Source organism: Benincasa hispida, chromosome 5 (genome assembly GCF_009727055.1).
Source record: "Benincasa hispida cultivar B227 chromosome 5, ASM972705v1, whole genome shotgun sequence".
In the NCBI taxonomy this organism is placed as follows: domain Eukaryota; kingdom Viridiplantae; phylum Streptophyta; class Magnoliopsida; order Cucurbitales; family Cucurbitaceae; genus Benincasa; species Benincasa hispida.
This window is the reverse complement of record NC_052353.1, coordinates 18,495,249-18,511,171: the sequence shown is the minus strand read 5'-3', so window position 1 is coordinate 18,511,171 and position 15,923 is coordinate 18,495,249.

Sequence of the window (15,923 nt, the reverse complement as noted above, 5' to 3'; positions counted from 1 at the left end):
AATCCAAAGCACATGCCCTCAACATGTCTTATAGGATTTGATTAACTCATTCTGTTTGGCCATCAGTTTGTGGATGGAAGGCTGTACTAAAATTTAGTTGTGTGACCATTGTTTTCTACAAACTTTTCCAGAACTTGGAGACGAAACGAGGGTCTCGATCTGAAACAATTGATACTGGGACTCCATGTAACCGGATGACTTCTTTTAAGTACATTTGAGGTAGTGCTTCCGTAGTGTGAGTAGTCTTGGTGAGTTGATCTACAATCACCGAAATCATGTTGTGGCCTTTAACAGATTCCTCAGGAGTCCCTGAGATGAAGTCCATAGAAATATGCTCCCATTTCCATTCTGGAACATTTAGAGGCTGGAGGAGTCCTTGTGGTCATTGCCGTAGAGCTTTCACCAGTTGACAAACCAAAACATTTTACTTACATGGTCGGTTATATCATTTCATGTTACACCACCAGTAATGTGCTTTCAAGTCTCGATACATTTTTGGTAACTCCCAGGATGTATTGAAAAGCATGATTCAATGAGCATTCTTCAGTAGTTCTTTTCTTGATTTCTTCACATCTGGTAACACATAGACGTCCCGGTAGAGAAGTGCAAAGTCTGAGGTTGTAAAGAATTGACTGGTTTCTCCATTCTCTGATTGTAGTTGTTTGTTTAGGTATTTATCCATTTGTTGTGCATCAATTATCCTTTGCCTTAATGCAGGTCTTGCAATTAACTGTGTTATTCGAGTTGTGAAGGTTTCTGGTATTAGTGAGATCTCAGCTCTTTCAAGGTCATACATTATGTGTTTGGAGATGGTACTTAGGGCTGCTGTATGAGCTGACTTTCTGCTAAGAGCATCAGCAACAATGTTAGCTTTTTCTGGATGATAGAAGATATCACAGTCATAATCTTTGACTAATTCTAACCATCTTCGTTGCCTCATATTTAGCTCTTTCTGGGTAAAGAAGTACTTAAGACTTTTATGATCTGTATAAATTTGAATCTTTTCCCTATATAAGTAATGTCTACATATCTTTAAGGCAAAGACTACGACAACTAACTCCAAGTCATGAATGGGATAATTTTGTTCATAAGGTTTTAGTTGTCTTGAAGCATATGCTATTACCTTTTCGTGTTGCATCAATACACAACCAAGCCCCTTCTTCGATGCGTCATTGTACACAGTTAAACCTCCTGGTCTGTTAGGTATAGTGAGAATAGGAGCTATGGTCAACCTTTCTTTTAGTTACTGGAAGCTTTGCTCACATGCTTGGTTCCAGACAAAAGGATTATTCTTCTTGGTGAGGTTAGTTAAGGGTAATGCTATACTTGAGAAATTCTTCACAAATCGTCTATAATATCCTGCTAATCCAAGGAAGCTTCGCACTTCACTGACTGTTGTTGGGTGAGGCCACTTGCTAACTATTTCAATCTTAGCAGGATCCACTGAGATTCCTTCTTTTACAATATGCCCTAGGTAGGCAACTTGTCACGTCCAAAACTCACACTTGGAGAATTTGGCATACAACTTTTCATTTCTTAATATGGAAAGGACGTCCCTAAGATGTTTTTCATGTTCTACCTCAGACTTGGAATAGACCAAAATATCATCTATAAATACGATCACGAAGTTATCAAGATAGTCCTTAAAAATTCTATTCATCAAGTTCATGAAGGCTGCTGGGGCATTCGTTAATCCAAAAGGCATCACAACGAATTCATAATGCCCATATCTTGTTCAAAAAGCAGTCTTGGGTATATCCGACTCCTTGATTCGTAGTTGATGATATCCAGATCGTATGTCTATTTTGAAGAATACCGAGGCTCCTTGTAATTGGTCAAATAGTTCATCAATGCGTGGGAATGGGTACTTATTCTTTATTGTCAACTTATTCAACTCCCGATAATCTATACATAAACACATTGATCCATCCTTTTTCTTAACAAATAAGACAGGTGCTCCGCATGGAGACACGCTAGGGCATATAAATCCCTTATCTAACAATTCTTGTAATTGTATTTTGAGTTCTTTTAATTCCGCATGTGCCATTCTATATGGTGCTTTAGATATTGGTTCAGCTCCGGGATTAGATCTATACAAAATTCTATTTTCTCGACTAGGTGGTAACCTGGTAGCTCTGGGAATACATCTTCAAATTCTCTTATTACAGGAATGGCCTTAATTTCATTCTTTTGGTTTCGTAAATCCACTACACTTGCTAAATATGCCCAAGCCCCATGGTTGAGAAAATGTTTAGTTTTTAAGGCTGAAATTATTCTTGAGCTGATTGTGTATTAGAACTCTTAAACTTAAACTTAGTTCTTGTTGGAAAGATGAATATGACCTCTTTATTATGGCAATCTATGCTTGCATAGTTTGCTGCTAACCAGTCCATACCTAGTATTATGTCGAAATCACTTATGTCTAGGATGATAAGGGTCACCCCTAGTTTATGTCCTGATATTGACAATTCACAATTTTCTACTACTGAGTGGGCCAACATAGATACTCCGATAGGAGTAGCTACGGATAGAATGTAGCCTAAGGGCTTTCATGTTAATTGAGCATGTCGTGCAAATTTTGTAGAAATGAATGAATGACTAGAGCCTGAATAAAATAAAGTGAAGGCATAATACCCGAGGATGGGTAATGTACCTGTAACAACTGCATCTTGATCCTCTGCCTTTTGACGTGTAACAGCAAACACCCGTCCTTTCTGTTGTTGGGTAACCTTGTTACTAGTAGGCTGGGTGGTATAGGAAGTTGATACTTGGTTGATGAGCTTTGGGCAAGCCTTTTCATAGTGACTCGTCTGGCTGCAGTTGAAACACACCCCTAAGTTCCGTAGACATTGCCCCTGATGGTGTTTTCCACCATTTCTACACTTAGGATATGTGAATGTTTGATTCTTCTGTTGTGACTGTACCTCTGAGTGCTTTAGGAAACTTTTGCTTGCCGTTGTGAACGTTGGAAGCCTTGTTGGGTGAATTTCCTTTTTTGTTTTGGCATGAATCCTCGTTCAGAAGTTGAGGTTTTGACAGCAAGATCTACTTCCATGAGTAAGGCCGACTCGAGGGCAAGAGCATACTCTTTATGTTGGAAAGCAGTAACAATTCCTCGAATGCCTTCTCTTAATCCCGAAATAAACATTTCCACCTTCTTCACTTCTGTGTCCACTAGTCGAGGGACAAAGTGGGACAAGCGATCAAATTTCCATTCATACTCTGCCACCGACATGTTCTCTTGACGAAGATTAAGAAATTCCACTTCCTTTTGATATCTCACAGTCAAAGGGAAATACTTGTTGTAAAAATCCTAACTGAATTGCTGGCATGAGACTGAACCTTTGATTGTTCTTTGTGTGGATTCCCACCAGAACTTTGCATCGCCTCTTAACATGAAGGTGGCACAATTTACTTTTTGTTCTTCTGGGGTGTTCATATGGCGGAAAATAGTTTATATTTCTATTATCCAATTCTCTACTATAATTGGATCCACAGATGATCCATCAAATGTTGAAGGATTGAACTTCCTGAATTCTCGAATGATCTTCAAGTCATTTGTATCATTGGTTATTGTTGTGGTGGACAAGGTTGTGTTTCCATTACTCATATTTTGTATTAGCATTTGTACCGCATTTGGTGTAAGTAACACGTAAGGCGTTTGTCCATGTCCTTGATTTTGATCCCTTGTGGATTCACTTTGAGGTCTACCTCAACGTGTTGGAGCCCTTTATGGTGGCATCTGGTACACACATTTTATTTTCATAATAAGGAAGCAATCTAATATTAATTAACTTTTTTTTTAACTCATATCTTATGTTTACTAAATTATTTACTAAATTACTCGTTTGAAAATGCCACTTACCAGCGTATTTGGCATAACTGTGGGCATCACTTAACAAGCCGAACCATCAAACACCACGACTCTTCTAATTAGTAGAGCCTAATTGGCTCAAATGCTCTGATACCAAACTGTAACGACTGGATCCTTACATATTATGGTCCGACCGCTACGACATGCATTACTTAGACTTTTCTATCATGAGATGAGTTTTGGTAAAAATCTCAAAAGAACATATCTAAGATTTTATTAATTAGGTTGAAAACTATATAAAAAGTTTATTTTACAAAACACCAGGATCCATAAAACATTAGCGTAGTGATACAAAAATGCATATGCCTATGATAGTGAGCTTGATGGTTGACATTTGAGCGACGTTCAGTTCTGCCACCTACCGTTGTGTCCTTACCTACAAAGTCTGTAAAATAGGATGAGTATATAATATACCCAGTAAGTAGTTCTCACATAAGGAGTGACCAAATGCACAATCACATGCAACATGTGCTGAAAACATATGATTAGGACCGAAAACATATACTAAAATGTGATGGTCGGTTATGCTTCTAACGTAAATTTCTCCGCCCTGGTAGGAAGATGAGGACTTAAGCGAAAACTAACCCATCTGATGATTAGCGGGTCATGCAGTCAATAGGGTCAGAGTCGCATCCAACAGCAACCATTAGCATAAACGTAAGATTGGACTAGAGAGGTGCAACCATACATACCCTCTTAGTCCCTAGCATAAACTTGACATAGAATTTTGTCTAGAGGGGTGCAACCATGCATGCCCTGTTAGCCCTACAAGCATAACCTTTATCTAATTAAAATTTAATCTTATTTCTTCGTTGTGAACAAGCATAATGCATGGGGTCCCTTGTTGATAAACGTATTTTAAACATGTAATGCAACATAACAATAACATAATTATGCAACATATTAAAGGTACACTGCCATGAAACACTTAAAGAATGGGTGAGATAAACTACTTACCTTGACTGCGATCCTAGTTATTCCTTATTATTTCTTATGGTTTAATTAGTAGAGTTTTCCCTCTTAAACCATAAGGAAATTTGGGCAGCACTTCCCTCGCGTTTCCTCCTTCTAACTAACAGAATTACTTCACCCTTTTCATACGATTTTTACTACTGAGTTTTGTTTGAGAATGAGTTTAACTTCCAGCCGAAAGCCTCCTATTTATAGTTGTTTCAAGAACTTCTCTGTGTGATAACTCATCCTACAAATGGCTTCTTTAAAATTACTTAGGTTTAAGAATTTCTCTTATAAAACACCTAATTTTGGCTAACGTTTGCCCTTACATCATCAACCTTTGTTGGTATTCAATTTTAGGGTTCTCCATGTATAATCTATAAGATCGTGTCTAAATTCAACACATAATCCACGCTTCTGTCCAAATCTCGCTCTCTCTGTTCTCAAAATCTTGCTCTCTCCAGTTTTCTCGCTAGTTTGGCTCTTGTGGCTCTCGCTCTCTTCAGATTTCTCGCAGGTTTACTCTCGTGGCTCTCGCTCTCTCCAGCTTTCTCGCTGGTTTACTCTCGTGGCTCTCTCTCTCTTTAACTTTCTCGTTGGTTTACTCTCGTGGCTCTCGCTCTCTCCAGTTTCTCGCTGGTTTACTCTCGTGGCTCTCGCTCTCTCCAGATTTCTCACTGTGAGTCTCGCTCTCTCCAATTATCTCTCAAATTTTCTCTCCAATCTCGTTCTCTCCAGGTTTCTCTCCAATATTTCTCTCCAATCTCGCTCTCTTCAGGCACCTTCTCGTTGAGAATATCGCTCTCTCCAACTTCTAATTAATCCTCCCTGATTCTGCCCCCTTATTCATTATTTTTGGATAATTAATAAATTTCTTATTTTTTTCCAATTCTAAATTTCCACCCGATTTCTCTATTAAATTTACTTATTTTCCTGCTTTATTTGTTTTCCTACTTTCTAAATTAGGGTTAGGGTATTACATTTACTACCCCCTTAAATAAAATTTCGTCCTGCTTAATATTTGACATTTAATTTCCTATAGTGTATGCGTACAAATTTGGGTTGTTACATTTTGGACTCGGTATTCCAGGACTATTTGATAGAACATGGAATCGTTTCCCAACTCTCAGCGCCGGGTACACCTTAGTAGAATGGTGTAGCGGAGAGGAGAAAAAGGATCTTGTTAGAATGGTTCGTTTGATGGTGAGTTACGCTTCCTTACCGGACTCGTTTTGGGGTTTTGCAATGGAGACTACGGTATATATACTCAATTGTGTTCCCTTCAAGAGTGTTGCAAGGACACCTCTAGAGTTGTAGAACGAGCGTAAAGCTAGTTTACGTAACTTCCGTATTTCAGGTTGCCCTACACATGTGCTTGAGGCTAATCCCAAGAAGTTGAAACCACAGTGAAGGTTATACCTCTTTGTAGGCTACCCCAAAGGTACACGAAGGGGTTATTTTTATGATCCGACAGAAAATAGGGTGTTTGTTTAAACAATCGTTACTTTCCTGGAGGAGGATCATATAAGGGAGCACAGTCCATGAAGCAAAGTCATGTTGCGTGAACTTTCCAATGAAACTATTGAAACTTCAACCAGAGTTGTTGAAGAGCCTGCTACATCAGGAAGAGTTGTTGATGGGAGTTCATCTAGTAGGTCGATTCCACCTCAAGAGTTGAAAGAACCTCGACATAGTGGGAGGGTTGCAAACCCACCCATTTTCTATCTGGGTTTACGGAAATCCTTGCTATGGTAGCAGATGGGACGTTGAGGATCTGTTGTTTTATAAAAAGGAAATGGAGGATAATGACCAGGATGGCGACGTTGATGAACCTTGTGTTTACAAGAATATCATCAACGCTTCAGTAGTCTTCTTAGTGTTATATGTAGACGATATCCTACTCATTAGGAATGATGTAGGTCTACTGACTACAGTTAAGAACTGGCTAGCGACCAATTCCAAATGAAAGATTTGGAAGAGGCTCGGTTTGTTCTAGGTATATAGATCTTTTGGGATCGTAAGAACAAAGTGCTAGCACTGTCTTAAGCATCATACATTGACAAGTTGTTGCTCAAGAACTCTATGCAGGACTCCGGGAGGGGCCTACTGCTGTTCAGGCATGGAGTCACTTTATCTAAGGAAATGTGTCCTAAGATGCATCAAGAGGTTGAGGAGATGAGACAGATCAGTCTAACCTAGGCCATTTTAATGTTGCTGACCCGTTTACGAAGGCTCTCACGGCTACAGTGTTTGAGGGTCACCTACGAAGCATGGGTCTACAGGATTTCCCGTGGCTGGACTAGGGCAAGCGGGAGATTTTATTGTACTGGGCTTTTATGCCCTAGTTTATTGTTTTGTACTAAGTTTATTGCTTTAGGACAAGTGCAAGATTGTTGGGGTTGATGCCCAAAAGTCTCGTGTCCTGTAGTTTGTAAACAGTTTGTACGAACGCTTGTATTATTAATATATGATATTTACTTCACATCTTGTATTTTTGCTCAGTAGCTTGTTTTATTTGCATTACCACAAACCAATAAACATAAAATCCCTTGCTATTTGTATGTGACTCAAGCATATATGTGGTGACATAAAAATGGATCATGTCTTGAGTGATAACCAAAATGGTCTGTAGTATATGGATATAAGAGGAAAACCTTATCATGGTAACGCTACGGATGCAACGCGCTTTGTAGAATGGTCACAAGTGTTGTGACTTGTCACAGATGGTCTGATCCTGATCATTCGTGTTAGGGATATGCGAGCGGGGCGTTCTATACAAAGAGTTTGTATAAGGCCTGACCACGAAATGTTAACGTCTCATTATATAACACCGTTCATGACAGAGACTTCACTTCACTAGGATGACCATAGGTAACATGACCTCAATCCTGAGTGAGTTGGGAACTCCTGCCACTGAGCGCAGTCCTTTGATTTGTATGGTTAAGAGTTGCTAAGTCGCCCATTCAAACCTACTATTTTGGGGATTCATCTGATTTGGGAGCTGGGAAATCAGCTACACAAGATGGAATTCACTCATTCCCCGAGATAGGGGTAGGTAGATAGATAGCTGCCTTAAGGGCTGATTCCAAGGCTTGAACGATGTGGCGCCACACACCTTCTCTTGGCCCGAGAGGTGTTCACACATAATTGGACTATGTTGTATTGTTCATTATAGGAATCAGTGGTATTTAAAGAGTGAGATGTAACTACAGGGGCAAAACGATAATTTGGCCTAATTGTACTTATGAGCATCTATGAAGGTTCATTGTACTCATGATTGGTTATATCCGATGGACACAGAAATATATCTGTGGTAAGAAGAGTTCTGTTGTTGGTCTTTAGTGGAATGCCTGAAAGTTAACGGATGGTGGATCTCGTGGCTAAAAAATTTAGTCAGCTATTCACGGACCGTTGGAGCTTCGAGCTACAGGTCCATTAGGTCCCCTGGGTAGCTTGGATAAAGTCGAAAACCAGTATTTGGGTTAATTTAAAATGTTCAAATTGACAAGAAGATGTTCGATTATATATGATATAATTGGACTGGTTAATTATATATGATATAATTGGCTAAATGTATGAGATACATTATTTTGGAGGAAACTATATATAAATATGATTTATATCAAGTAGAGGAGAAAATACTATAGTAGATATGTGATATCAAATTATAGGTTAAAAATATAATATGGTTATATTTATTAATTAATTAGTTGGTTAATCCAAAATTCACGTTTGGATGTGGGTAGTGAGGCAACGTCAGTTATTGTTACCAATGAGTTAAAATGAAAATAGTTTTCATTTTGATCAATCGTCCAAAGAATTCGTAAGAGCGCACAATGGAGAATAGAGAACGATTGCTTATGTAAAACGAGAGACTATATGATAGCTTCTTTCCGCCTAAACGATCGTCTACCTCGCGCCTAAACGATCGCACGCTATTTCCTACATAATCGGATGGCTTCTCTAAATGATCGTATAGTGTGCCAATTTTGCTAAACGATCGTATATCTTTTCCTAAACGATCGTTTAGTAAATCCTACACCATCGTGTAGCTCCTCCTAAACGATAAACATTCTGCTATGCGATAGCGTCTTCTTCCCTCCCACTTGCTTATCACTTACGATTCGTATTTCCTCATTCCTCTACCAAATTTTCCAAAGACCACCCTTTGGGTTTTCACTCTGGGAATACTCGGGGCTCTTTAGTGGTGGTGTCGTCCCCGTGGCGTTCGTGTTCGTGCATTGTTCATGCTTCTGTTGTTGACACTGCTGTTGGGTGTTGGTAGATCGCTTGGAGGGTTCCAGTACTTGGAGTTCTGAAGTGCGAAGAATGTCTTCAACTAGTATGGAACTCTTTGCCTTGTTATTTTCTTATTCATAGCATGCCAATAATTAGTGTTTGTTTGATAACTGTATGTTTTGAATGTATAATGTGTATTCCGATCACGATGAGATCGGAGCGATCCGAACGTGCTCAAGGAACTCTTAGATGTAAGATCCTTCACCTCTATCATCCAAGAAAAGCTAACGTTGTGGCTGATGTTCTTAGCTGAAAGTCAACTCACATGGCAACTCTAAGTACCATCTCCAAACACAAAATGGATGATCTAGAAAGAGCTAAGATCTCACTAATACTAGAAACCATCACAACCCAAATAGCACAACTAATTACAAGTCCTACTTTAAGGCAAAGGATAATTGATGCACAAAAAATAGATAAATACCTAAACAACCAACTGTAGTTAGAGAATGTAGAAACCAGTGAATTCCCTAAAGCCCCAGACTCTGCACTACCGTGGACGTCTATGTGTACCAAATGATGAATAAATCAAGAAAGAACTACTGAAGGAAGCCCACGTGTCATGCTTGTCAATACATCTTGGGAGTACCAAGATGTATCAAGACTTGAAAGCACATTATTGATGGCGTAATATGAAAAGGGACATAACCGACTATGTAAGTAAATGTTTGGTTTGTCAACAGGTGAAAGCTCTAAGGCAATGACACAATGACTCCTCCAGCCTCTAAATGTTCTAGAATGGAAATGGGAGAATATTTCCATGGACTTCATCTCAGGACTCTCGAGAACTGTTAAAGGCCACAACATGATTTGGGTGATTGTGGATCGACTCACCAAGTCGGCCCATTTTCTACCCTACAAGAGTACTCACACTATGGAAGCACTAGCTCAAATGTACATAAAAAAGATCATCCAATTACATGGAGTCCCAGTATCAATTGTTTCAGACCAGGACCCTAGTTTTGTTTCCAAGTTCTAGAAGAGTTTGTAGAAAGCAATGGGCACCCAACTAAATTTTAGTACAACCTTCCATCCACAAACTGATGACCAAATAGAACAAGTTAATCAGATCCTAGAAAACATGTTGAAGGCATATGCTTTGGATTTTACTGGAGCGTGGGATTCGCAACTGCACCTTATAAAGTTTTCCTATAATAATAGTCATTAGGTGACGATTGGTATGGCTCCCTTTGAAGCCCTATATGGAAAGAAGTGCAAATCCCCGGTACATTGGGATGAAGTAGGGGAGCAAACACTATTGGGACCTATGTTGGTGTAATAAACAACGGAGGCAATTACGTTAATTTGGGAAAGAATGCGAATAGCTCAAAGCAAAAAACAGTTATACTGATAATCGACGAAAAGAGCTAGAATTCAAAGTAGAAGGTCACGTATTTCTAAAGGTAGCACCAATAAAAGGCATTATGCATTACGAACGAAAAGAAAAACTTAGCCCCCGTTTTATTGGACCTTCTCAAATATTGGAGGGTGTTGGCCAAGTAGCTTATTGATTGGCCATTCCAACAACTTTTTCTACAATACATAATATCTTTCATGTATCTATGCTTCGAAAATATGTGCCTAATCCATCATAAGTAGTAAACTGTGAACCCCTAAAAATAAGTAAAAACTTGGAATATGAAGAGACTCCAGTTTGCATCCTATCAAGAGAAAAGAAGTCACTTCATAATCGAGAACTTAATTTAGTCACTAAAACAATTTTGGGTTTTAATGTCGATTGAAAAAGGTGAAATCAGATGTACAATGTCAGTTTTGTTTTTTTTTTAAAAAAAAGCGGATCTTTAATATCGGTTTTAAACAGACATTATAGGGGTATCTTTAATGTCGGTTTTAAACTGACAATAAAGACCCACTTAATTTATCCTCCCACTTGCTATTTCCCCCCATTTTTTTTCCCTCTTCACTCTCCCCCCCATTTTATTTTTCCTCTCATTCTCACACTTCCCTCTTCAGACCCTCTTCTTTCTCACTTCTCTCTTCCAAACCCTTTCTATTCGTCCGTCAATCGTGGGAGAAGATTCTATCATGGTGTAGATTTTGCTTCTGTGCAGGTCTGTTTGTTGTGCAACCCGGATCTACTGCTCATTCTGTCGAAGTGCCACAGCTAACCCAGATCTGATCATAGGTGAAGCTCGTTCTGTCGAAGCGCCACAACCCGGATCTGTTGCTCCATCTCAATTATTTTTCTGTGTCTTAAACTCTCGGTTTGATAAATAAGCACCCAAACTTAATATGCTAATCACGTGTCTCCAAATCTAAAGTTCATATTCCCACGTGGTGTGTGCCACTGTTCGTCGTTCGATTTTCCCTCGCCGCCATTAGTCATTTGATTTTCCCTCGTTGCGTGTCTCCATATCTGCCGTCGTTCGTCTCTGTTCACCACGCTGCCGTCCAGATCAGTATGCTCTTCTTCTCTTTCCTCTCTTAAACTCACAGCAATTTTTGTTCTTATGTTTACGCCTCTCAACTGTTTGTGTAAATGTATTAATGAGAGGCATTGGGTAGATGATCGTGTAGCAAATGAGTAGCACTACACGATGAGGTAGACGATCGTCTAATAAATGAGCAACGCTACACGATGAGGTATGCGATCATGTAGGCAGGCGCTGGACGATCGTGTAGCAATGCAAAGAGCTAAACGATGTGGTAGGCGATTGTGTAGGCGGGCGCTGGACGATCGTGTAGTAATGCGGGGAGCTAAACGATGAGGTAGACAATCGTATAGCAGATGCGCGAGGCTAAGCGATGCACTAGACGATCGTGTAGCTATGCGCGCGACATTAAACGATGAGGAGTGACGCGCTAGATGATCAAGCTATATAATAGGCAAGGTACTGCACAATCATCGTAAGCAATAGACGATAAGCATAGAAGCGGGACGATAGCGCTAGACGATAGCACTATATGATAGCGTTGAGCGTTAAAGCGATGCGTGGGCGCTAATTGATAGACTACACGATGACGCTACGCGATGGGCATGAGCGTTAGATGATAGTCATGCTGCGCTAGACGATGAGCAGACGTGCTACACGATAGACAAAATACTAAGTGATAGGCGATGATGTTAAGCGATAGGCGGATGCGTTAGACGATAAAGCATTAGTGCTAAACGATGGGTGCAATAGCTAAATGATAGGCTATGCCCGAGATTGTTGAGAGCGAGATCTTTTACTAAACAATTGAGCTACATGATAGGCCGCTAGAGTTAAGCGATAGATGCAGGAACTAAACGATAGAAGGTAGTGCAACCAGAAAAGCAATCCTTTTCAAATACTCAGAGCAGAGTGACCGCCTGAAGGTATGTGCATAATTGAGAGCATGTAGATAATTATGTTTTTATTTGCTGAGGCTACCGTTGACCGTTAAAGCAACCTTTGAAGACTATGGATTTGGATGCATCCCCTTTAAATGTAAATTTGGTAAAGATTCTATTTTATATTCATAGTCTCTTGTTGCTTTATGAGATAGTTGCAGGTATGGCATCTTTGAGTTGTTTTGGAGGTTGTACTCTACTTATGAATATTTACTAGAGTCTCTACTATATTATGGCAGTTGTAGATTCTCCAAGAGTAAAAAACATTTTGATTGGCTTGAGAACATGTGCATTATGCTAATTAAATACTCTAAAAGAATGTTTGACTCACAGTTTTAATAAGTTTTAGTTGATGAGTCCAACTTCATTGTTATGCTGTCGAAAATTTTTCATCGTCTTCATATCTCATATCTAGGTAACCAAGCTTCTCTTCTTCAAGATCTTGAAAAAGAAGATTCTCTCATTTATTCAATTATTGAGTTTTCTTGTTTTGAAAGTGCAACAAAGGAGTAAAGATTTGGTATCGCAACATCTTTATACTTTTTTTTAGGGAACTCTAGATCCAACACATTCACTACAAGAATTTTGCCTTGAATGTATCATTTATACACATTCCCAATAAACACGGTTAGTTGAATAAGAATTATGATTACATTTTCACTTTCAATCCTTCGTCTTAAACATTATTTGTTTGTGATCCTTTGAACAACAGTGGTCAGACAAAAGATGCCTATAACTAGATACTGTTGAAGCTGGGGGGTCTGTTCAAGAAGAAGTATGAAGGGATCCATACTTATCAAGTAGAGAGGGATAGTAAACTCATAATGTTTGTAAAATCATAATGTTTGTATTACTTGTAATTTGTGTTTTCAAGGGCTGAATTATTGTACGGCCTTTTAAATTATAATTTTATAGAAGAATTTGCGGATTAAATGTAATAGATTGCAATTCATACATAAATAATATGTCATAACCAAAGTGTTCGATGATGATGTGTCATGTTATACTTTTTGATCGAAAATATGGATTCGGCAACGAAATTTAAAAAACGGACAATAATTGATAAAATGGACAGATTCTGGGCTTCAACGTCGGTTAAAAGGGCTCCATTTGATTCTTGGGCTTTAGTTGCAACTGACATTAAAGGGCTTTAATAACATTAGGAATTAGTGAGTAAAAGAAGCAACATGAGAACGAAAAGAGGAAATGAGAACCAAATATCCTTGTCTATTTAGGGATCAAGAAACTTTCGAGGACAAAAGTTCTCAACGGGGGAAGAATGTAACAATTCAAGTTGTATACAAACATTATAGGAAATTAAATAATGAATGTTAATTAAAGTTCAAGATTAAATCTAGTTATTAGTAAACAAATTCTAAGCTTAAGCCACTAAGTTTAAAATTTGGCCTGTAATCTTATTGGTCATTAAATAAATAACAAACATAATATTGATTTAAAATTAAGAAAATATCCAAGTAAGGAAAAAAATCTACAAAATAAAATAATGACAATGTAAGAACATTTTGAAGAAAATGGAAATGATAATAATAATAATAACAATAAATAATATGTAGAAGGTTTAAGATAATAATGATAAATTTTGTTTTAAAAAAAGATAAATATATAAAAAAAAGAAGAGAAAAGATAAATATAAAAGAAAATAAACATTAAAAAAAAAAAGAACGAAAAGACAAATATAAAAGAAGATAAATATAAAAAAAGAAGATAAATACATAGAAAAAGATAAATATATAAAAAGAAAGATAAATATAAAAGAAGATAAATAAATAAATAAATATATGTGTGTGTGTGTGTAAAAAGAGAGAAGATAAATATAAAAGAAGATAAACATAAAAAAAAAAATTAAAAAAAAAAGAGAGAGAGAAAGAAGAATCAAAAGCATTTCAAGACCAAACCATAAGAAACAATTAGGATTGCAGTAAAGTTAAGTAGTTTATCTCACCTTCTCTTTAAGTGTTTTATGGTAGTGTACCTTTGATATGTTGTTTTATTATGTTCTTATTGTTATGTTGCATTATATGTTTAAAACACGTTTCTNTTGCATTATATGTTTAAAACACGTTTCTCTACAAGGGACTCCATGTATTATGTTTGTTCACGATCATATTAAGATCAAGAAGTTATGCTTCCAGAGCTGGCAGGGCATGTATGATTGCACCCCTCATGTTATTATAAGTTTATGTTTTGAGTCCTAATCATATGTTTTCATGACATGTTTCATGTGACTGTGCATTTGGTCACTACCTTAAGTGAGAACTACTTACTGGGTATATTATATACTCATCCTATTTTACAGACTTTGTAAGTAAGGACACAACGTAAGTGGCATGATTGGACATCGCTCAAGTGGCCAACCATCAAACTCACTATTTTGGTAATATAGACATTTTGTTCCACTACGCTAATATTTAAGGATCCTTGGTTTTTTGTAAAATAAACTTTTGTATAGTTTTGATACTTAATTCATAAAATTTTAGATGCGCTCTTTTGAAATTTTTACCAAAACGCATCCCATGATAGAAAATCTAAGTATGCATGTCGTAGCGGTCGGACCTTATTATGTAAGGATCTTGTCATTACACGTATTGTGGTTATCAGTGATAGCTTCTTTCACTGATAATATCATTGATAAGATGCTATCAATGATCTCACTTATATCATGCTATCAATGATAGTTCACTATCATCCATAACATGTTATCAGTGGTAGCTTTTATCACCGATAACGTGCTATCGAGTAGCTTCTATCATTGATAACATGTTATTAGTATTAGCTTCTATCACTAGTAACATGTTATCAATAGTAGCTTCTATCAACCATAGCTACTGAACACCTTTTTGCTCATTTCTTGTCTTTCCCAAACATTTATAAGTCCCTTTTCATTTTGATGATAGCTTCAATCACTGATAAACATGTTATTAGTGATGACTTCTAGGCATTCTACTTACATTTGTTAGTTCGAGATTCAACTTTATTAATTAAATTCATTAAGTTGGCTATCAATGATAGATTTCTATAAGTGACTATTACATATGAAAATATAATCAAAGATTAAGCTATCGATGATAGAAAATATTAGCGGCTATCACTAATAGACTTTCATTTGCTTTTTATATTTATTATTTGTTATAATAATCAAACTTGATGATTGGCTTGTTGGTATTGAGACACTTATGAATTGAGTACTTTCAAGTCTTGGGTATGAAACTCAGTCTCATAATTCTTGTAAAAAAAAAAATAGGAGAAGAAGAAAAAATTAAATAAGAGAAAGAGAAGAAGTGAAAACTAAAAAAAGGAAAGATAATTAAATAGGAAAAAAGAAGTAAAAACAGAAGAAATGAAAGAAAAATTAAAAAAAAGAAAAAGAAAGAGAAGAAGCAAAAATCGGATAAAAATTAAAAAAAAAAAAAGAAAAAAAGAAAAAAGAAGGAAATGAAAGAA